The sequence below is a fragment of the Podarcis filfolensis genome, assembly GCF_964270895.1.
Source record: "Podarcis filfolensis genome assembly, chromosome: 4".
In the NCBI taxonomy this organism is placed as follows: domain Eukaryota; kingdom Metazoa; phylum Chordata; class Lepidosauria; order Squamata; family Lacertidae; genus Podarcis; species Podarcis filfolensis.
The window spans coordinates 36,853,750-36,875,939 of record NC_139607.1 but is presented as its reverse complement, the minus strand read 5'-3'; the positions used below and the strand labels follow the sequence as shown (position 1 = coordinate 36,875,939).

General features: G+C 40.7%; 2 long non-coding RNA genes across 2 annotated transcripts; one reads left to right on the top strand and one right to left on the bottom strand.

Moving 5' to 3' along the window:
• Positions 1 to 6,965: 6,965 nt before the first annotated feature.
• On the bottom strand, positions 6,966 to 14,332 carry LOC310761937. The gene is made up of 3 exons (XR_014547757.1): positions 14,144 to 14,332; positions 10,621 to 10,719; positions 6,966 to 7,065 (listed from the first exon to the last, which is right to left on the bottom strand). It is a non-coding gene; the product is annotated as an uncharacterized lncRNA (long non-coding RNA).
• Positions 6,975 to 19,937, top strand: LOC310761935. Its single transcript, XR_014547755.1, has 4 exons — positions 6,975 to 7,082; positions 8,711 to 8,817; positions 18,941 to 19,124; positions 19,807 to 19,937. It is a non-coding gene; the product is annotated as an uncharacterized lncRNA (long non-coding RNA).
• Positions 19,938 to 22,190: the final 2,253 nt, after the last annotated feature.

Sequence of the window (22,190 nt, the reverse complement as noted above, 5' to 3'; positions counted from 1 at the left end):
AGAATTAGGAGAGAGACATTTTCTAATTATGTTTCTTGTGTGCATAATCCAGAGCTTGGAAAGTTCATTTTAAAAAGGAATTAGATCCAGTTCAGCCCCTCTAAAAAGGAACTATTTCCACTCCAGTTCAATTCGCATGGGTAGTCCAATTGCACTAGTGGGAATCCTTGAAGTGACTTCCGTTTGTGCAATAACTTATTTAATTACAACCCACTGATTCAAAGTTAAACAGTATTTGAATCAGTGGTTGTATTTAAATAAGCAGTATTCTCATATAGGCACATAAATGGGATCTGGGTGGGATGTTCCTTTTTGTCCATCATTGGGGAAAGCACTATATCCCAGGGCTGGGCACCAGCCAAAAGAAATGACTTGTGTATGTGTTCAGAGCTGTTCCCGGGTCTTCCCAGTTTGACTCAATATTCAAAACCGAATTAGATCTGTTAAAACTGAAGTTCTAATACTGTACCTATCTCCATTTACTATAACAGGAAATCTAAAAACAGCTATAACACGCCCCCCCTTCTAACAGAATTGGATGCAATTTGCAGGCATAAACATCCGTGCAGAGTTGATCAAGCAGACACATTTAGCGATTTTTGTGCAGGAATTTACAAGGTTTGATTTTTATTTTTTTAAAGGAAAGCTCTATAACCTTTTCATTTTCTTCCAGGACTGGATGCAATTTGCAGGTACGGCCACCCCTCTGATGGAAAGAAGCATGCCAAATTTCAAAATGGACAGTTTTGGGGTAGCTACTATAGGAAACCTAGGGGCAGGGTGTAGAAAAACGGGCATGGATCCCCAGGAAAAATGGGGTGGGTGAAATGTCACCACTAATAAATAACTCTGTCGCCCTGAGGGCCGTTGATGGGTTCTGCTTCCTACTGATATTGGGAGGAGATACCATCCCTTGTCTCTGTGAAAGAGAGAGAACTCTGTTGACTTGCATGGGAGAAGAGTCTGGAGGACAAAAGACCATGGATCTCCAGGAAAGACTGAGATTGGGAAAAATGCCATCCTCTCAGAAAGGGCCCTGTTACTCCAAGGGTCATTGGTGCAGGTGGCTTCTGCCTTTCACAGATTTTTGGAATACAATGAAGATCACTCCAGTGACTTGCACAAGGGAAGGAATTGCCAGGCTTCAGGGAATCGGCTTTCCCCCCCCTTTTGCAATAGTTAAGCAGAACAAAGGAAAAGGAGTCTTCTTACCAGGCACTTTAATGATCACAGCAAGAGAACAAAGAATTCCTTCCTAGGAATGGCGGTGCTCCCAATTAAGGGTTCCACTCACTTCCTCCCTAGTCACCCATGTCACTACTGCATCATGTAACCTGATCTCATAACCACTGTGCTGTCAACTTATCGGTTCTTCTTGACCTTGGGCTGAGCAGATGGATGCTTTCCAAAGACACTGAATCTGTTAACCCTCTCTCTCCTAGTGCATCTTCTCCTAGCTGTTCCCTGTCCGGTATTTCCCAACTTCTGCCTTCTGAACTATGTCTCTCTGCAAACCACTGTTCCAAATCTATACTGTCCTCCTGCTCCTGGGAAGATTCAGGATCCTGATCAGGAGGAGAGGGAGGCTCCCACCATTCCTCTTACGTGCAGCCCTCCTCAGCACGGTCCCTGACAGGAATTGCTTTACGTGAGGGTGAGGGGACAGTTTAAAATCCTTTATTCAAATCACTCTATTGAAGTGCCATAGGGAAATAATTCAGTGTGATACAAAGCTAGACCTGTCCATCAAAATGAAAAATCCCCCCTCTCCTCCCTCCCATCTTAAACTTTGTTTGCTTCTCTATTCTACTTGGTCTCATTTCTTGGATTGGCTGGGTGAAATGGCTGTGTATGTTTTGGACAGCTAAGGCCACAGAAGCTCAGGGAGTCCCTGAACTACCTTGATCCACTTCATTCATGGTACCACCCAACTTGGAAACATAAGAACCTACCCAAATCATTCTGATTCTCTTTGTAATTTGGAGTATACCCCTAGAACGTATGGATCCCTACTGTGTGTGTTGTGGTTTTCCTGACATTGGTAAACCAGAGGTAGGATGTGCTTGTGTGGTCTTATGTAAGCATTATAACCCTTGTTTGTGTCCTAGAGCTAAATGCCATCTTATGAGTATGCTTAATAGACGCTATTGTACTGCAGAGCCCCATGTATTTTCTCAGTATGATATATATGGAATGTCTGGATGCATGAACCACCACAATAGCTAACTCACAGTTATTGAGTGACAGTGATCGGAATCTTAAGGAAGCTTTCTTATTTTCTATTACAGCCCCAGTTCAGTATGTTTCTGGTTTAATTTAGTGTTTTTCTACTGAACAAATCTGTTGAGACTAATACAAATGCATGTAACAGTTCAGAATTAATACTAATTATATCAAGTCATTTTTTCATGAGTAAGTTTTGACACTTGCACTCAAAAAATACAGGTTCAGTCTTAATAATGATTTTTAAAAATCTTATTTCATAAAGATCCCCATGAATCAAATAATTTAAAATGATTCTCAGGTCATATTTAGTTTGAAAAATTAATGAGGCGACATTATCCACATATAAAATAGACTATGAACTGTAATTCTGACTGCAGAGAAATGGAATTCTTTGAATTTAAAGTATATGCCATTAAAAAAAAAAATCAACTCACCAGACGCATTTGACTCTACATCGATATAAGTGTGTATTATTTTATCTCAGCAGGCTCAAGAAGCCCATAAAAAAAGATATTAAACTTTAAAACTGTTTTTGGAGACCTGTAATTAATGACTGATTCTGAGCTGTTAGGAAGAAAATATGGTTTTGTAGACTAATTTGGATACCTGCTCCAGAAGGGACTTGCTCCATTTTATTCATTGTACAGCCCACTGTACTATTAAGCACCAGACAAATAACAGCAACAATGGTAGTAATATCAGACCAGCTCACACTTATCAGAATATCCCCTCCATTTGTGGTGGTGAATGCAAATATTTACAAGCAAGGATCATGCATATATGAAGAATGAACTGCATCACATGCGTGCCTGCAAATGTCTACACTTTTCTGCCATGTATATGGCAGGGAGGCCCTTTTCTAGTATGTGTATGAACCATCCAACACTAGCCGATTACGCAACCTCTAGGATATCTGTATGCCTTGAACTGGGGAAGGGAAACTTGTAGCCCTCCAGATGTTGTTGGATTCCAGTTCCCATGACCCCTAACCAGTATGGCAAATGGTCAGGGATGACAGGGAGATGTTGTAGTCCCACAACATCTGGAGGGTCTCAGGTTCCCCATCCCCTAACACTGATAATAGATAAGTAATCAGCTTTTTGATTTGTCTAATTCCAGCTTGGAGGACCTTCAGCTATTTGGGCAAAACTCTGTTTACAAACTGAGGATTTCCTTCCCCTGCTTTAAAGAAACAGATGATGGAGCTCCTAGCCTGTCCGGAAGTTACTGCATCACAGATGTGGGTGATGCAGCCCAGATGTTGTAGCTCAGCAATGTGAGTAAAGCACACTTAATATGTTTAGGGCAACTGTCTTCTTTATTAAAAGCTCTTTATGAAATGGGTACCTGGGTTCAGTCTGGGCTCAAGTAGCCCAAGAAGCAGAGGCTACGCAGCCACAAAATAAATTTACTTCTGAGCCATGTCACTGAGTTCAACAGGATTACCCATGAAAGATCTTTACAGCTGCAGTACTTAACTTGATGTATATTGGTTTTTAGTATTACATTATGGGCCTTTGAGGAAAACACCATCAGTATCTATCAAAATCACCTAAGGTCAACAGAAACAAGTTTTACTTTGTTTTCCGTTTCATTTCCAAGGCTATTTGGAATTTGATCATGCCAGGTGAATGAATGCTACGTACAGGAATGAGCAACAACAGATTGGATCCAATGATCCTTCTGAAGTATCAGAGTTTCCCCCAGGTGCTTTTGACTCAAGTGTTTCCAACTTGGGGAGGGGGGGAGAGAATATGGATTTAAAATGAGATTTAAGTTAATCAGTTTCAAACTGAATGGTTGCATTATTTCCAAACCAATCTGGTGGGTTGAACACATTCCAAACCCACTTCATACAACACAGTGCCTAATATTTCTGCTGGTTGTTGGAGATAATTGTTTAAAACTTCAGAAACAGATGCTAGTACTGGATCTGCTAATGTCTCCTGTGGTTCTGCCTCCATCATAAGAGCCAACTTAGGGGCTGTGGGGGCTTCAGCTCCCACAATGAAATATTTGAGGAGGCCAAGCCCCCACAAAGTTGACGAGCATTCCCATTCAAATGGTGTGTGCGCACTGCGTCATGTGATCGATTATGTGGGGTGAGACCCCACAATATCTTATTCAAGTTGGCACGCCTGGCCTCCATTGTTAATGGAGATGGGGGAGAAATCAATAACAGACAAAAGTACAGTAGTGTGGAGCATATCCACTGAGCTCCAATGGGGTCCAAAGAATAAAGACTTATCCTCCAGTCAAGGGATGGATTGGGGAGTCTGTAAAGCAGTTGATCTTGTTGCCATGGCCACACACCAAGATGGTGCTTTCCCCTAACCTTTAAGGGTTGCCAGTTCACAATCTGGACAGCATTACCCTGTCTCCATATGGACAACTGCAACAGAGGATGGGTCTGTGGAGGGAACATAGCTCAGTGGTACACCACATGTGTTACATGCAACAAGGTCCTTTTTTAGTCCCTGGCATCTCCTTGTAGGTCTGGGAAATCCTAGAAAGCTGCTGTCGCCAGTCGTCGTTGCTAATATTGGGGTACACAGACCAATTGTCTGAATCAAGGTACTTTCCCCTGTTTGTCTGCATATTGCCATTCCACTTCCCACTACTCCATTTCCACTGCCGTTGCAGCAATATCCTTCCAGTTTATAAATCTTATTTTTGTGTGTGTGTGGGAAAGAATTAAGATATGGGTTCCTCACATCCTTTTGGACTTCAGAGCTTCCTTGTTGTTGCTGGGCTGCTCCTGGATAGGAACTTAATGTTGTAAATGGGTCAATGAGATGTCCTAAATGGATTTTTGGCAACCGAGGTTTTTAAAGAAACTTGTTACATATTTTCCATAATTTATTTTATCCAGTTTCTCATGTTACATGTATTTCCTCCACCATGCTATCAGCTAGGATTGCCATCTTACATCACAAACTTTGTGCCAAACCCTCTAAGTCTTCCATCAAAGGCAGTTAGGTCTTCTCCCCCATCTGCTTCCTTTGTGTCCTTTCATTCTCTCCTTCCCTCATCCACTGTGCAGTACACGTGGAAGGTAAGACATCTCCCCTGCAGACAGAATTGTTAGAACCCAAAACTAAGAACTTGTCAAAAATGTATAACTTGCTGTTGGAATGGAATACACAGGATGAAACAGTTAAATCAGCTATGATCAAGTGGGCACAAGATATTGGTCATAACATTATGTTTGAGGACTGGGAACGGTTGTGGACCACCGATATAAAATTTATGGCATGTAATGCCTTAAAAGAAAATATTATGAAAATGATTTATAGGTGGTACATGACTCCAGTCAAGCTCGCAAAAATTTACCACTTGCCTGATAATAAGTGTTGGAAATGTAAAGAGACTGAAGGTACATTCTTTCACCTTTGGTGGACATGCCCAAGGATTAAGGCTTTCTGGGACACTTCCCATTCATTTCATTTATAATGAAATGAAAAAGGTATTTAAATATACCTTCCTGAAGAAACCAGAGGCCTTTCTCCTGGGCATGGTCGGCCAATTGGTGTCAAAGAAGGACAGAACATTTTTTATGTATGCCACAACAGCAGCAAGAATACTCATCGCAAAGTATTGGAAGACGGAAGATCTACCCACCGTGGAAGAATGGCAGATGAAGGTTATAGATTATATGGGACTGGCAGAAATTACCGGCAGAATCCGAGACCAGGGAAAAGAGACGGCGGAAGAAGATTGGAAGAAATTTAAGGACTATCTTAAGAAACATTGTAAAATTATTGAATGTTAGAACGATGTTGATTCAGAAATTAAGTGGTTATAAGCTGTAATGATTATGTAATCAAGAAAAGAAAGGTCAAAAATTATATAGAAATTAGGGGAAGGATTTGCTGAATTGAATTAATTAGAGATTGGAATACAGAAAGGGGAGGTATGAGGCGGTCGGGAAAGTAAGTTTTATGAATATAAGGGATTGAAATTATACTTGTTGTTGTATGTGTTTTGTATGTATTTTTACTGTTTCTGTTTTTTGTTTTTTCTATGTTATATAAATTTTTAAAACTTTAATAAATATCTTTTTTTTAAAAAAAAGACATCTCCCCTGCCATTATGCTATCTAGTTTTCTCTATTTTATTTTCTTCTCTATGGGCACCTCCAAACTGTTGCTATTTGGGGGCAGAATTAAAACACATTCCTGCGAATTCAGGTTGCCCTAACTTGCTTTCTCATGAGATCAGATTTTTGCTATAGGTGGTAGGGAAATTCACTGAAAAGCCTGTTCTGATGCAGGGTTACTGAACATCCTTGCAAACAAATCATAATGAATGCTTATCAAATGGCCCATGTAGTCTTGCATCTCCCAAAACAAATTAGGATTAATGTTCAATAAACAGGTCATTTGGAAGCTCCCTATCTCTTTTTCCTTTTCTTCATGAAGGAATATTTGGGATTGGGGCAGGATCTTTCTTTGATGGGAATATGCTTGAAACTTGCATCCATAGTTGTGCGGTAATAGTGTCATAAAACCAACATGAATGCAAAAATCTATATAAAAAAGAATAAGTATGGAAAGGGAGGCTGCTGGCTAATGAAACCATCCACAGGAAACACTAGTCAATTCATGCAACTCTTTTTGATGTGTTAAACCTGATAGCAATTGGCTTTTTCGGTAGCTTTTGGAATGCTTTAACCAGACAAATGCTTCACCGTTTGTCCAGATCACAACTGCGACGTACTGAATTTGCAAATCATCAAACTGGTTCTTCTAGATGCTTCTGTGTTTTGCTGATCCTGGACCAGTTTCTCAGTCACTGAACCTTATGTGAACTGAGTTCCTTTACAGTCGCATGACATTCCTGAAAAAGAAAACAGGGTGAGTTACTTTGATAGATGGATCCCCAAATTTCAGTGAAATGTATCTCAGCCCTTGTTTTCTTTGGTACTTAGCTGCGACAATTCTTTCCTGGTTTTTTCTCCTTCCCCACCCAATCCCTTCTTAGGATGTGTTGATCATGTTATTGCTGCTATTCATGTGCCCGCAAACTATTTTTTTAAAAAGTTGTATTATGGTAATGCATCTGCATCTGGGAAAGGGTGAGGCAAGCACAAAACCCCTTGAGCAATTATTATGTGATGGTGCACAGAGTTTCTTTCCACTTTAATTGCATTGCTCACCGCATGTGTCTGGCTGTCTCCTTTAAACATTACTCTTTTTTTTTTTTAGTTTTGCATTTTTGGACCCCAACTACTCGCCTAAGCTGAGGTTTGCCTTAGCATCAGGGGCTTCGGTGCTATGTGGTGTGGATCATGTTGCACTTGGGGGGATAGAGAAATATAAAAATTAGCAACAAATCTGAAAGCACTTACTCATGATGAAAAATGTGTCTTGTATAGAAATATTTGCGGAGGAGATGTAACGCAGGGAGTGTATTAAGATTCAAAGATATCGGAGATGTGGGTTTTTATAGTTTTAATTTCATTTGCTTTTAATCTACTATCAAGTATCCTGACTGCATATTTTTATAGTGAGCAACACCAGTTTGAAATATGCGATCTACACTGAGCAACAGAAAGGACAGATAGGGTCTGATCATGTAAAAAAACAACACCAAGGTAGAGGTATCTATTTATTGCTAAGCATTGCCGGACAGCTAGATTTGCTGGCATGCTAATCTGAAGCTGAGCACTATAGTCAACCCACAGTCTAGAGCCTGTTGCCAGAAGGCTCCCCACTCCAACCATCTCATAACCTCTAAATTCCCTCTCCTCCCTCTTGATGGCTGTTTTCTGAAGGGCTTCCTCCTGATTTTGGCCAGCTAGATCATGTAGCATACAATGTTCCTGTTCTTGGAAGAGGGAAAGGAAAGACGGCAGAGCAGTCATCTACACAATTTTTGCAACCGCCCCTGCTTCCTCTATCACGGCTGTATTGAAGTATGATATATCTGGAAACATGTGAATAATAGCAGCTAAAGACACAATTTGACAGTCTCTGTCTTTGTCTTATACTGTGATTTCCAAGTTCATTTATCATCCCTGGGTTGTTGTTTCTGCTCCACCACTTGCTACTACCTTTATCAATTCCCTCATTTCAAATCATCAAATAAAGTTTATGAATTGAGTTGCTGGTTTGGTGATTATGGCTCTTCCTAACAAAGTAAATTACCTAGTTAGGAGTGTGCAATGTTTAGTGCATGATCCTCTCTAAATTCATAGCCAGCATCTATGGGAAACCATATATTAATTCCTGTTTATGAGAAAGTTTGGTACATTACATTGTTGCGATAACAGGCTACACCAAATATTTTCATGTTTTGTAATCCCGTTGAGTGCCATGGTTCATTCTAGCTCTTGTTTCTGTTTGCCACTTCTGTACTTTTTCTGCTGTGAAATGCTCTGGGATCTTCAGATGAAGGGCAGTACAGTATACAAATTTTAACACAACAACAATACTATTGGTTAGGACTTCTTTCTTCTTTCTCCTACCTCCATTACTCACAGAGTGGTCACAGCTGATCAGAGACTATGCAGTGAAAACGGTGATGCCATGGTGCTACAAGCCAGTCAGCTTTGTCATCGAGGGCAAGCAAAGTCAACTTAGAGTGAAGGTATTTTTTTTCTTCATTACTTACATGAATGATCTAAGTCAATCAGGAATCGAGAGAGATTATAGTAGTACATTCCTAACCAGATTTGGCAACCTGCTGGTACTGTTAAGGGATGGAAATTAGAGTGCAGGCACCACTTTCTGAATGGATTGAGTTTTATCAAAATTGTAAATAATTGTTCAAGTCTGTGTGAATTCTTGACCTTGGCAAAAAGGTTAATGAAAAACAGCAGATACCAATTCATGCCTAGTTGATCATCACCTTCATTTTGAAAGCCTTTTCAAACATCAAAACGCTAAAGTCTACTGCATACCTGCTAAGAGTGTTTTAAATCAACAATGACCATCATCTCATTATTTGAGAAGAGGCTTTTAACTCTTCCCAAAGCTGATTGTAAGTACACATAATTGAAGCTTTCCCCCCTGGCTTTTATTGCAAGATAACTCTCTAAGCAAATATGGAAACCCTGAAGAAACAGAGATCAGAAAGCCATTTTAAGAATCAACATCCCATTATCTGGCTGGAAAGAGAACTGCTTCAGATTCACCTACAGATCAGATCATGTATGCCCATGCTATGCAGTGTTTTCAAAAGAGTAGATGGGAAAATGCAGATATTTGGTGCGAGAGAAATCTGAAACTTCAATAGCTATCTTATCCCACTTTTAGGTTGATCTCTCTCCTACCATCTCCCTCTCATTTTATGATTTTTTTATTGATGGAGAATGCTCAGAAACTTTGCCAGGAGCTTGTTCCTTATAAGGGACACCAGTTTGACTATATGCCCTTTGAAGTCAATTTCAGTTTTCAATGGACTTTAATGTCAAATGATTCATTCTTGGAGTCAGAGTGAACCATTCTTCTCCACCGCTTGCCAGGATGGGGAAGCAGTGAGTTCAGGATGAACAAGCACATCAGCAGAGCCAATCTGGTCCTCCTATCGATGGACCTGTACAGCCCTGACCTAACCACTTCTCCTTCTCTTGGTGAGTGGCAGCAACACTGCTGCTGGGAGGCTATTGCTCAGCTCTGTCCTTACCTGATGTCATTAATTCCTTCACAGCTTTACAGTTAAGATCAAATGTAGAATTATCTTGCCATCATTCCTTGTTCTTCTCATTCATGCCTGTCTTCATAATTTCAGAATGATAGATCTGAGGCTGATCAATGGAAACAGATGGGTCAGCACTGCGATTTCCCTATGAAGTATTCTTGTTTGAGTCCTCTGTCATTAATATCTTTTGTATATTTGTTGCTTTCCATGTGCATTTTTAAAACCAGGATACGGTAACAGCACCATCAGCTCCTAGTCCCAGTCTGTGGCTGAAAGCCATGAACACCAGTATATTGAGAAAACTTTTGATTAGTTTCCATGCTTGTTTCAAAACTTTAAGGGAGCCAAATCAAACTGCTCAAGGGTGACCTCTGGTCTGACCATTTCTGTTTAGAGGGGGATTCATGGTGTTATAGTTTAGAAATAACAACTTTGCACATGATTGGCCACTAAAGTATTTAAGGCAGCAGTATGGCACAAACAGAAGACAGAAATCATATGCTGTCATTTCCAAACCTTGCTAGAGCCATGCTTTTTTAATCATAAAAATGAAGCAAGTGAAAGCCATGATGAAGTAAAAGGTAAGTGAGGCCTATGCGGGGAAAAGGGTTCAATCGGCTATTCCTAAAAGCATTTCAAAATGGCAGGATCAAAAAGGGTTAGCTAAGCTATTAATCTCAGTTCAAAGAGCCATCAAGTAAACTCCCCACTGTGCTCAGAACTAGACTGAATCCTTATGAACATACCAACCTGTTGGCTCTGGACCTTGTAGAGCAAGGAAAAACAATTGGGAGGCGAGGGATTTTATTGTTCTTTCGACCAAGTTCCATGCCTGCTGGCTTTATCAGTCTGTCAATAATATTTAAAAACAATTCCAGTTTACTTAGCTAAATTGTTATTCTTCTCACTGTATAGGACCCCCCCAGCCCAGAAATGTGCCTCACCAAGAAATGTGCTTGCTTGTTATTTCTCTTTGTATGTGTTCTGAATATAGTAGATATTTCAATTTGCGAGGTCAACAATAATACACTTAGTGCCTTTATCATACGTACTCAGAATGTTCCATGTAAGTATCTCAGTAATTTTCACAACAATCTTGTGTGATAGGCCAAGATATTTTATCCATATATGAGGAGCAGAAACTTATCTAAGGCCACCCAGTGATTTTGTGGCTATGTTGTGATTTGAAGAGGGGACTTCAAGCATCTTGCTCGTTCTCTTAACTACATTGGTATTTTCTGAAAATTGAAACTAAATATAGATGGGGCAGGAAAAGAACTGAATAATACTTGGCTTCTGTGAGGACTAACTGTTGAGGAATGTGATAAGATGAGAATGGGCCATCTTTCAATTTCATGTTGTGAATGGTGATGAGAGATTTCTCCCAATCTCAATTTGGCATGGCTTTGTTCTTTCCAAACTTTTCTAGACAATTCTTCAGAAATGAATGGGTTTCCATCCCCCATGAAATTTTGAAAGGATCTAACCCACTCCAAATGCCTCCCTGCCAGTCATTCACTTACCTTGTAGCCAGATTACAAACTCTATTTTTTGAGCTCCCATCACCCCCCTCTCTTTATCAAAAAACTTGTCTTCCAACAGCCATAATAAAAAATTAAGAATGACAACGCATGAAACAAAAGAAGGCACCAGAAAGAGCGAGTGCTTTGTTTATATAATCAGCTGATCTGAGAGAACATTATGGTCTAATCTTGTGCCATGAGAACCGATATAGTTTTATTAATATTTATGAACATTAACTCCTTAATATCACAAAATCTGTATCAGTTAACAAAAAATATATTTTACCAAATCACATTCCTTATTTGCTTAAATTTGCAGCATGAAACTGAAAGAGTGTGGTACATTTTGATCTGATTCACATGCACTGTAAATTATTTCCAAAGGCTGTTGCTTTTTCAAAGAGCAACAGTCTTTGGAAATGATTTAAGTATTGTACAAATGGTTCATAGAGAATGACAGAACAATTATTTTTATCACATGCACAAATCCATTGTGTTTTCAGAACATGTGAAGAATATGTGCTCTAACTGGATAAAAGCGGAGCATGAACACACACACACACACACACACACACACACACACACTATTGTTCAACGGGCAATCAATACCAACAATTCCATCAGTAATTTTGAAAACGCTCATGCAAGCAATGAGTACCAGAAATTTGATCAGACTGAATTCAAACCACTCTTAAACATTTGCCAGTAACTGAAACTGAAACCAAACAATGTGTTTTGAGGTTTATAGAAACAACAACAAAGTATTTTTTTTAAAAAAAATGATTTAGAAATTCTCAATTGCAGACAAAGCTGACATGTGATGGTTCAATGGAAACAGAAATAGCTATGCTAAACTATCCATGGACAAGCATATATTGGGCATAGTCCAGCCAATATTTTAACTCTCATTGAGTTCAGCGAAAGAGTTGAAACACATGCTTAAATGTCTCCCACAATGGAAAAGAACTTAAGTTAGCTAGATTATGGTCTTCATTTTCTAGACTGGATTTCGAGTATATGTGGCCAAAGAAAATAGCTAATGTGAGTACCCCATTTTTAACCAAATCACACATCTGATCATTTGCGGAATAAAATAGGCAGATGGTCGACAGATTCATTTCTCTTGGACTGGATCTGGACCAAGTAAGCCACATGTAGGTCTTATTGAAATCAATGTGAAAAGTTAGTCATTACTCGCTGAGCTCCCATTAATCAGAATGGGACATAAGCGTGGCTACTTTGGTTTGGTTCCTACCCACTTGAGGAGCAGTTGGTGGGCAGGGAGGCTGCTGCACACCTGGTCTCCTGTTATCGGCATCAATGTGCTTCTCCAGAAGGGAAGAGGCAGTAGTGAGGATGGCACAACAGAAGAGCCAATCAGGGGCTCCCAACACTGCACCTGCATTGCACCAAATTCCTCACCACCTTGCTCCTCTCAAAGTGATGTAGTTTATGGGAAGCCAGGTTGTGGTGCAGCTACTTCCTGCCCGGCTGCCCTTCACCCACTGATTCCCCTCCCCTCATTTCTAACTGTAGCATAAAGTGTGCCAATTGCCAGCTGCAATCCTGCATACAGTTATACTCTATATAGGTGACAAGTTTGCCCACCACCACTCCCCGGGCTTTGAATTTTCTTCCCTTGGGGGGAGTAGTGGAGGAAGCGGGGTGCGAGGGGTGCGGTCTGACCTGGGTGTCATCACTGAGGGGGGTGACAAAATGACAAAAAAGAGTTGTTGTTTTTTTAATTTAAAAATGGGCTCATTAAACTTTTTAGTTCAGTCAACAAACGTAATGAAACATGGCTGGCACTGGGCGCCACACCGCAGGGCCTGCAGCGTGCCTGAGCCATGTGTCTCTCCTGGGAGTGACGTGGTGGCTTGGGTGCCTGCAGGTTCCGCGCTGCCTGAAATGGCAGCGTGGGACTTACATCTGCCCTCCGCCTCTCCCTCAGCCACCCTACAGTTGAGGGGGAGGTGGTGGAGAGTCTCCATTCAGTGGCCCCTGCTCCCATGGACAGCTTGCCCTGCCCATGGCTGCAGGACGCGTGGGCCGCACCCAACACCCGAGCGACTAGCTACGCCACTGCTTGGGGGTTCCCCAGCTCGTTCCTCCCACCATTCCTCTGCGTCCAACCAGTCCAAGACGATGCATTATTTTAAAACATTGATTCCAAGGAATTTAAAGATGGACAGCAAAAAACAATGTATTTTAGCTTACCAGAACTTAAAATGGTTCCAGAACAGCACATTGTGTTTGTGTATTGTGAACAGATGTGAAAGAAGTGAGAGCCAAAGAAAAGCATGAAATTAAACTTAAATGCAAATGCCAGTATTTGAAAACAAAAGTACATACCCACTTCTTTTTCAAAAAAAGTTCCCTAATAGTCCTTAGTACTCACTTTAATTTTGTCTCCAGCTGCCAAGATAATATTGGACATGAAAACTGCTACCCATCTCTGTTAATCTAGAAATGAAACACCTATCGCTATTGTTTCCAAATTATATTAATGACTTCCATCTGATTTGCTTTTTTAAATCTAAATATACAATGACGTTGGCAAGTAGTTATGTTCTCCTATTCCACCCAGTGAAATGAACACATTCTTAGATTAACAGAAAAATAAACCCAAGAAGCAAGTCACTATTCCCCCTCTAATATTTTCCCTCACCAGATTGTTGCAATTTGATATTTTCCCAAAGCAGAAAGCAGTTCACAAAATTAAAAAAAGGGGGGAGACTTAATCATTTTACCTTCTCCTTGACACTTGTCACTCTGCAACTGAAGTAACGTAAAGTAGTGGCGTTTGTCCTCAGGTTTTCCTGGACATGTTTGTCACCATAGCAGCAAAACAGACCTTTTTCTTTTTTCTTTTAACAAAAGCAGATGCAAAATCTGCAAATCCCTGGTCTCTTCAGACCACCAGAATGCTTTGAGGTGTATTCATATAAGTCCCACCATTTAAAAGGAATGCAAATGAAATGCCTCTCTGATTTGGACTGTTAGGCGAATTGCATCTCTGCTCCCCCGTACCTTAGCTTATATTTCCTTTGAGTGCCGGCAGATTACAGGTGGCTTTCTTTTTAATTTTTGTTTTATGTTTCTAGGGCAGACAATGGAGTCTTGTTATAGTTAAGTAGCTGCCAGTGAGAGAAAGGGTTCGGCTTTATGTGGAGCATTGCTGTGCTGTAATGAGACCCAAAGACAATATTGGCAAGCATCAGTAGCACGCTTCATTTTTAACTGTCTACACACCCAGCTGGAAGTTGAATAGGAAAGTCAAAAGATTAGATATCATAGCAGGATGTGTTAGGACAGTGACTTCCAAATTTGCTACCATCACTTTCCACAGATATTTGACTCCTGAAGTTTCCTGTGAGTTGCAAAGACTGGTGGACCATGTTGCAGAGTCCTATATTAATTTCTTATTCTGGGCATGCCTCCAAAGTTGTTCTGGTTTCTCCCCACATTTTTTGTTAATTCCATTTCCCCAGTTGCCACATTCAAGGATCATTGGAAGGGGAAATAAAGGTTACTGGCCCCAGCCATAAAAGAGGATTGTGGTTCAATGGAAGAGCATGGGCTTTAGATGCAGGAAAAATCCAGATTTAATCTCTGGCATCTCTAGTTATAACTTCTACTCAGAGTAGTTCCATTTAATTCAGTGGACCTAACTTATTCATGTTTATTAATGTCAATTTCTATGGGTCTATTCTGAGTAAAACTTACTTGGATACCATCCACTGGGAGCTTGTGCCAGTCAGTTGGTAGTCACTGGTAGTCAAGTTAGATAGTCATTGGTAACCTCATTCCACAGCTATATGTTGTGTGAAGTGCTTTATTTTGTCTGTCTTCATCTGTATTCATTGAATGGCTCAAAATGAGCAAAACGAAAACTCAACAGCTCTAACCACGTGCTGTATGTTGTTTAAGTTGTCCCTTCATCTAGGCTCAGAAATGCCTGTCCAAGCAAAGTCGAAGGGCAGATCTACACCATACATTCGAAGCATGCAACACCCCCCATCCGCACCTCCCGAACATCCTGTAGCATGTTAAGCAGATTGGGATGTGTTGTTCTGGGTAAGGGGAACCTACAATGCACAGAATCTTTTGGGGGGAAGTCATGCGCTTTCGATGTGTGGGGAATTTGCTTTAAATGTACAATGTGCATCTGGTCTAAGAGACTGTCTCATTCCTGCATCCTCCTGTTTTCAGGGGGAAGTACGTTGATCTGGAATGAAGGAAATTGGGTGAAAGAAATTGCCATTGATTCTATGGAGCTTTAGGATGATTGGTTTCTGAGCAGAACACAAAGCATCCGAAGCGTCTTTTGAGGATCTTCCTTTCTGACTTTTGTACTGTGTATAATTATTAAATTATATTGGTATTACTTTTGTCCCAAATGCATTGCTTCACTGTTGCATCTAGGAATGAGAGTAAATGGGGGACGGATACCTATTTGTTGATTACCATGATAACTGTCTATAAAGAGAAACAACAGCACATTTGTTTGAGAGCTGTATAGCAACTTCCATACCTAAATGTAAATTCCATGCACTTTAGATGAGGGTTACAAAGGAATCAAATCCTTAATGGCAGGGTTAACTGCATGCTAATAAAAGTCACCTAGGGGATATATTACTTAAGCTTTTCTTTCTGCTGGAAAAGTACAAGTGAGTGAAGATACCACATTCAGGAAATAAGATTGTCCTCTGCATAGCAAGGGCAACTATGTTTGAAGGGTATCACTAACATCAAAAGCCCTCTCTGGGGTGAAAATGAAGCCCTCCCAATAGGTCTGACCTTGATATCCATTCCAAACAAATATAGCATTCCTTTCCAGTAGTAGTGATGGGCTTGTCAAAAGAATTCTCTGTTAGATAGATAAACAACTGGTGGCTTCTGCAGCTCCGCAGATGCATTCCGACTCCCTGCTAGTTAATGGGCCTCCACCACAAGATGATGCATGAGAAACCAGACCATGAGAACAGCTTGGGTCAACATCGTACCATTGACACTTTTGGTTTAGAATGTGGAACATGTGCTGCTCTATAAAAGTTGTGCGTAGAATTCTACATGACAACACTGCAAATGCCACCACAGGCTATGCAATGCCATCAAACTTTCCAACCTTTGAATGTTGTGGTTTCAGAAATTTACTACATATTCCATTATTTGTCTCATATATAAAAAACTAATCACACAATTTAAGAATAAAGTGTATAAACCAATAAGCCACAAGATTAAAAAGCAGAGTGAAAACATGAAATGTTCTTAGAGGAACTGAGGAGGCAATCCTGACTAAAACGTTATCTAAAATGCTGGGGCGAATAGGAAGGTCTCTGAAAATATTGTAATTAATATTGAAGCCAATCATATCTCTTTGGGGAGGGCATTCCAAAGTAGAGGTGCCACCACAGAAATCTTAGGATTTAAGCATCTATTTAAAATGCTTTCCGTAACAGAGATGCTATCTTATGTCTGTTTGTTAACTAATTAGAAAAGTGATTCCATCTTTATTCCATCCAGTTGTGCTTTCGGGCATAACACATTACTCTCAGCATGTAAATTCTATACATTTTTTGGTTTCTTCAGACATGATATAAGAATTTAATCGCCTTATCTAAGCATGTCGGCAATGAGGTTAGTGGCTTCAGTTCCCCCAGTGCATAAATAAAGAAAAGTCAGATTATGTTGAAAAGCTTTTCCAAGTTTAGGGCATGAGATAAACTTCGCAATGGAGAGAGAGAGAGATCTCAACTGGGATTTCTAAAATGGCATTAACCCTTAATAATAAAACACAGATAATTAGCCAAAATAATGATAAAACCCCAGCAGATTTATTTTCTCACATGCTTTCCTTTTTATTGTGAGCCTTGTGGTATTACTTGGCAACCTTCAAGAAGAGTAATGGCCACACTGTTAACACATGCCCAGTCATGCTATGCAAACCCAGAGTACATTAATCTACTGACCCATGTTCTTAGAAGTTTCTACTTCACTTAATTTATGAAAGTCTAGACCCAGAATCCTGCTATTCTGCCTTTGAATGAATACTGTACATATCACTGATCTCCATGTATGGTTTATTACATCTAAGGTATAGTAAAATCATCGATCATCTACGACCTGCTGGTCACTAGGCAGGTATTTTTGTTTTAGATTTATGAGAAAGTGTATAAAGAAAATGTCCTAAAAGAATAAAGATATCTATTAAAATCTTACAGCCGGCACCATCTGGTAAAGCCATCACTAGTGTTTTACGGCTTGCTTTTGCTTGAAGTTAAAGTTTATAGCGTCCAATGTGTGGTAAAAGAATTGTGTCACTTCTCACCCAGTTGTCGTCGTACTATATATAGAGGGTGTGTTGCATCCATCATCACTGTGGCGACCACTTCTCAAAATATATATCTGGGATCTGGGATTTGCCCGAAGGTACAAAGGTGCTGAAGAGTGAATGAAAACAGATACACTCTAAAATTTTACTAGCCGGCTCTGCCTGAGCTCAGAAACAGGGTGTTTTCTCCTGGTCCTTTTTCTTGAGCTACATAGCCCAAAGCGCTTGGCACAAGGTTAGGAAGGACAAGGGGCACCCCTCAGATGCAATATATTGGGGTACAGGTAAAGGGACCCCTGACCGTTAGGTCCAGTCGTGACCGACTCTGGGGTTGCGGCGCTCATCTCGCTTTACATACAGCTTCCGGGTCATGTGGCCAGAGCACGGAAACGCTGTTTACCTTCCCGCTGGAGCGGTACCTATTTATCTACTTGTACTTTGACGCGCTTTCGAACTGCTAGGTTGGCAGAAGAGATATTGGGGTACCACCAAATAAAGGTTATCACAATTTAAAATTCTCAAATCAACAGTTCCTTGATTTTAAGAGCATATTGTGTGGTTGAAAACCTAGTCCCACAATCTTAATATAGGGTTAATATAGGGTTGTATCCAGATGTAATCATGCTTTGAGTAGACCAACTGGGGGAAAAAAGCAACTTAAATTTGAAGGATTGCCATCCCACTTGTCCGCTTTGATCTGTGGAACTGGCACTTTTATCAGTGCCATGTTTAGTTTGCATTTGCAATACTTCATTGTGGCAGCACCTCTGGAATTCCCTGCCCATTGGTATTACACAGGCACCTTGGATGAACTGTTGGTGCTTGCTGAAAACTTTTGCTTTAGGCAAGTCTAACCAGGCACGCAATCTTAATGATTTAAAGTGTAGAATTTTTTAGCATGCTATTTTACTATGTAGAATGATTTTCAAATTGGTGATTGTATTTCTTTTTTATTTTATTTTAAAAACCTATTAATTTGTTTTTAGTGTTTGCTTTTATGGGTATTTTTAAGGAATGCTTTAGACCAGTGACAGCCAAACTTGGCCCTCTAGCTGTTTTGGGACTACAACTCCCATCATCTCTAGCTAACAGGACCAGTGGTCAGGGATGATGGGAATTGTAGTCCCAAAACAGCTGGAGGGCCGAGGTTGGCCACCATTGCTTTAGACTGTAAACTGCCCAGAGGGGCTCTGCAAATGCTTGTTTGTCATAGGCTCCTTTGGGAGGAAGAGCAGGATATCAATGGAATAACCAACCAACCAACCAACCAACCAATAACCAACCAGGACAACTGGTGGTAGATAGCGCTGTGGACAGAAGGAGGGGGCAGCCTAGCTAGATCAAGCCTGCTTTGATCTTTGCCTGCTTTTCTCACTCGCCCAGAACCCTTCCCACAGGTCAGTTGATGGTGGTCAGTAAATACATAACAAGTAATCAGGATCCACCCCACAGGACAGTTAGTAATAAAAGGCCTTCTGGAAGCCAGAAGGGGGAAGTCCAACTGAAGCTGGCAAGTGGTCTTCTCCTTCACAAATCTCTTTCCCAGAATCCTCTTCAGACAATTGGTGAAAGATGACTTTGTGAAAGGGCAGGGGAGTGGGGAAGGAAAGTCCAGCTGAAGCAGATTCTGAGGTGTTTCCACCTGCTTCCTGCTCTCAGGATCCTTCCCACAGGGCAGATGGTGGTAGAAATACATGATACTGTGCACATGTGTGGCACCATCAACTTGCATGTGCCAACATTACAGAGAAAGGGATTCTGAGGGCGGGAAGCACATTTTCTCTGAGACCTTTGAAAAGCAGCTTGCGAATACCAAGCTGATGATAACTAACCAAGCCAAGGGAGCTTTCGCACCACTGGCTGTCAAAGCCTGTCTGCTTCAGTGATGCTCGGAAGCAGGTGTGGGGAATCTTTGGCCCTCCAGATGTTGTTGAACTGTAGCACCCATCTGGAGGGCCACTCCTGTTCTGGAGGTATCTGGCACCAGTTCTTTACTGGGGAGCTGTTGATACCTTGTTTCCAGCTGGCTTTGTCTCTTATTTGTTGCCGTCCTTGTTAAATCTCCTCTCTCTTCCACAGTGGCTCTGGCTCTGGTCATCATCACCTCCTGCTGCCCGTAAGTCACTGTGTGTCTCCACTTTCAACTGGCAAAGGCGGGAAACAGGAAAACACACACCCTGGTCATAAATTTCTGAGCCGAGCACTTATCTCCAAATATCAGTGTGTTGCTCTGCTTAGATTAAAATCACATTGCACTGCCCCACCCTTAACAGCTTTACTTGGAAGCAAATTCTATATGAATGCTTGCAATTAAGTGTGCTTACGATCATGACTGAAGTCATATTTTATGGAATAGAAATTCTGGGATCAGAACTGGCCCATGAGCCAGTGAATATAATTACTAATACAAGCACACAAGTGCTTTCCCTGTGTGTCTATAAGGTCCGGCATGTGGAACTATTTATTATCTCTCCAGCGATTTTGGAAATTATCTGGCATCACATTGGTTCCACTTTGGCTTTATGACTGCAGTTTGTCCAACTGTGTGAAAAACACATTATTTATGACAATGCGGTGTGAAGGCATGGCGTTTTAAAACAGTATCCTTGTTAGAATGCGGATGCTTGCTCCCTGCTTGCTGTTTGGAAATGTTTGCAAAATGTGGACCATTGCTCTTTTCACACTATGATATTCTGCTTTCTCCCGCCTTTAATCTGAAGCTGCTTGAAGTTTTAGATTAGGAGTGGGAGGTTTGGGGTTATTTTAAATGATGTGGGGGAAAAAAATCTCATTATGCTGCCAGAGAAAAAGACTATTACTGAAAATTAATGATAATGAACCAAAAGCATTAAGCTATCAGCTGTCGGAACAGCTAAGCTACTGACACATTTTAACATCAAAGCTGAGACTAAATTATGCCTATTATTGCTAGGTAATAAAGTGATATATTCTGTACATCTGCCTTAGCTGAAGAATTATGCAGCCCCAACTTTATCTGTTCTCAGCATGTCACTGGGATGTGCTAGAACAACCTGAATAGTTTAAAATTCACATAACTCTTTCCCTGCTAAATATATCAAACTTGTAAGGAAGGTGCATATATTAAATGCTCTTGCAGAAGTAATTATTATCCAGATTAATCTACTTTTGTCCACAATGACAGGGCAAGGTGCCCAAACCTTTGTGTGGCTGTACACAGAAGGCATTACTGCTGGCAGTGGGCCTCAAAGTCGGGGATACTGAATTTAAAAAACCCCACCCACCTCTATGCTATTCTGTATTTTATCTATATATCTTAGGTGTTTATATATCGGCAAGGCAAATAAAAGCAAAATTGGCATGCAACAAAGCAAGCCAATCATTAAAAATATAGTAGAATAAAAGAAGGTGGCAAAGCTAAAGCTGACAATACCTGAATCAGATTAAAAAACCTGGGAAAGTAAAAAGAAGAAGAAATTTCCTGGTGCCAAATGAACATAGCCAGAGTCCCACCATTGAGAAGGTCCTTTTCCTAGTAGCCATCAATCATACTCACCCACAAGGGCACCCAAATAAGAATCTCATAAGGTTTGGGTAAATCCATTTGGGACCAAGCAACCCTTCTGATATTACGTTGAAACTCTGAGTTGTGAAGTTAAAGTAGATTTTCTCATTTATTACACTAGAGAAGACCTTCTCCAATTATGGTGCTTCTGCTCTGCATGCTTTTCAAGTGCCCTTTGTTCAGAGAGAAATCTTACGTAGATTCATCCCTTGCACCCCCTCACCCCGAGAGCAGAGACCAGACATTATGCCTGTTGTGTGCACAATGGCAAGAATGACATCACACTGGCAAGCTCTATCCTGCCCCGTAACATTTAGGAAAGCTCACTACATGATTCAGCATTGCAGTGTAAATTTTCCCACCCAAGACTGGTACACAATGACATGGAATGAGGGTATGAAAGCTTCCTAAGTGGTGGTGTTGGATCTTGTGTTAGGGATTTCTAAATGCTGTGTAATGGGAAGGAACTTGGTACAGTGTTCCTGTTTTGGTGCCATTCCCATTGTGCACGTAACATCCCTTCCTTTCATACCTTTCTTCTTCACCCATCCCTCTAAACTATTGCAATTGCTCTATGCATAGAAGGTCACAGAATGTTATGAAGTGAAGAATGTGTGCAGAAGATATGTAGACCAGACTCTATCAGCCAAGCTGGAAGTATCAATAGAATTTTGTCTGAGGCTATAAAAGCATAACTTTAAAGATGATCTCCTTGTAGGTTGCTTATGTCTCAGCAAGTCACGTTTTGGAACATCTGACCCTTGTCTGGCAGAATTTTCTGTAGTATTAACACGAGTGTGGGGGTGAAACCACTTCTCAGGTGCTAAAGTACTTCGGTGCCCATCTAGCCAGAAGGGAAGCTGATAATTGGTAGCATCTAGTCATATTGTGCATCCTCATTTAAAAATCTAGAGAAGTA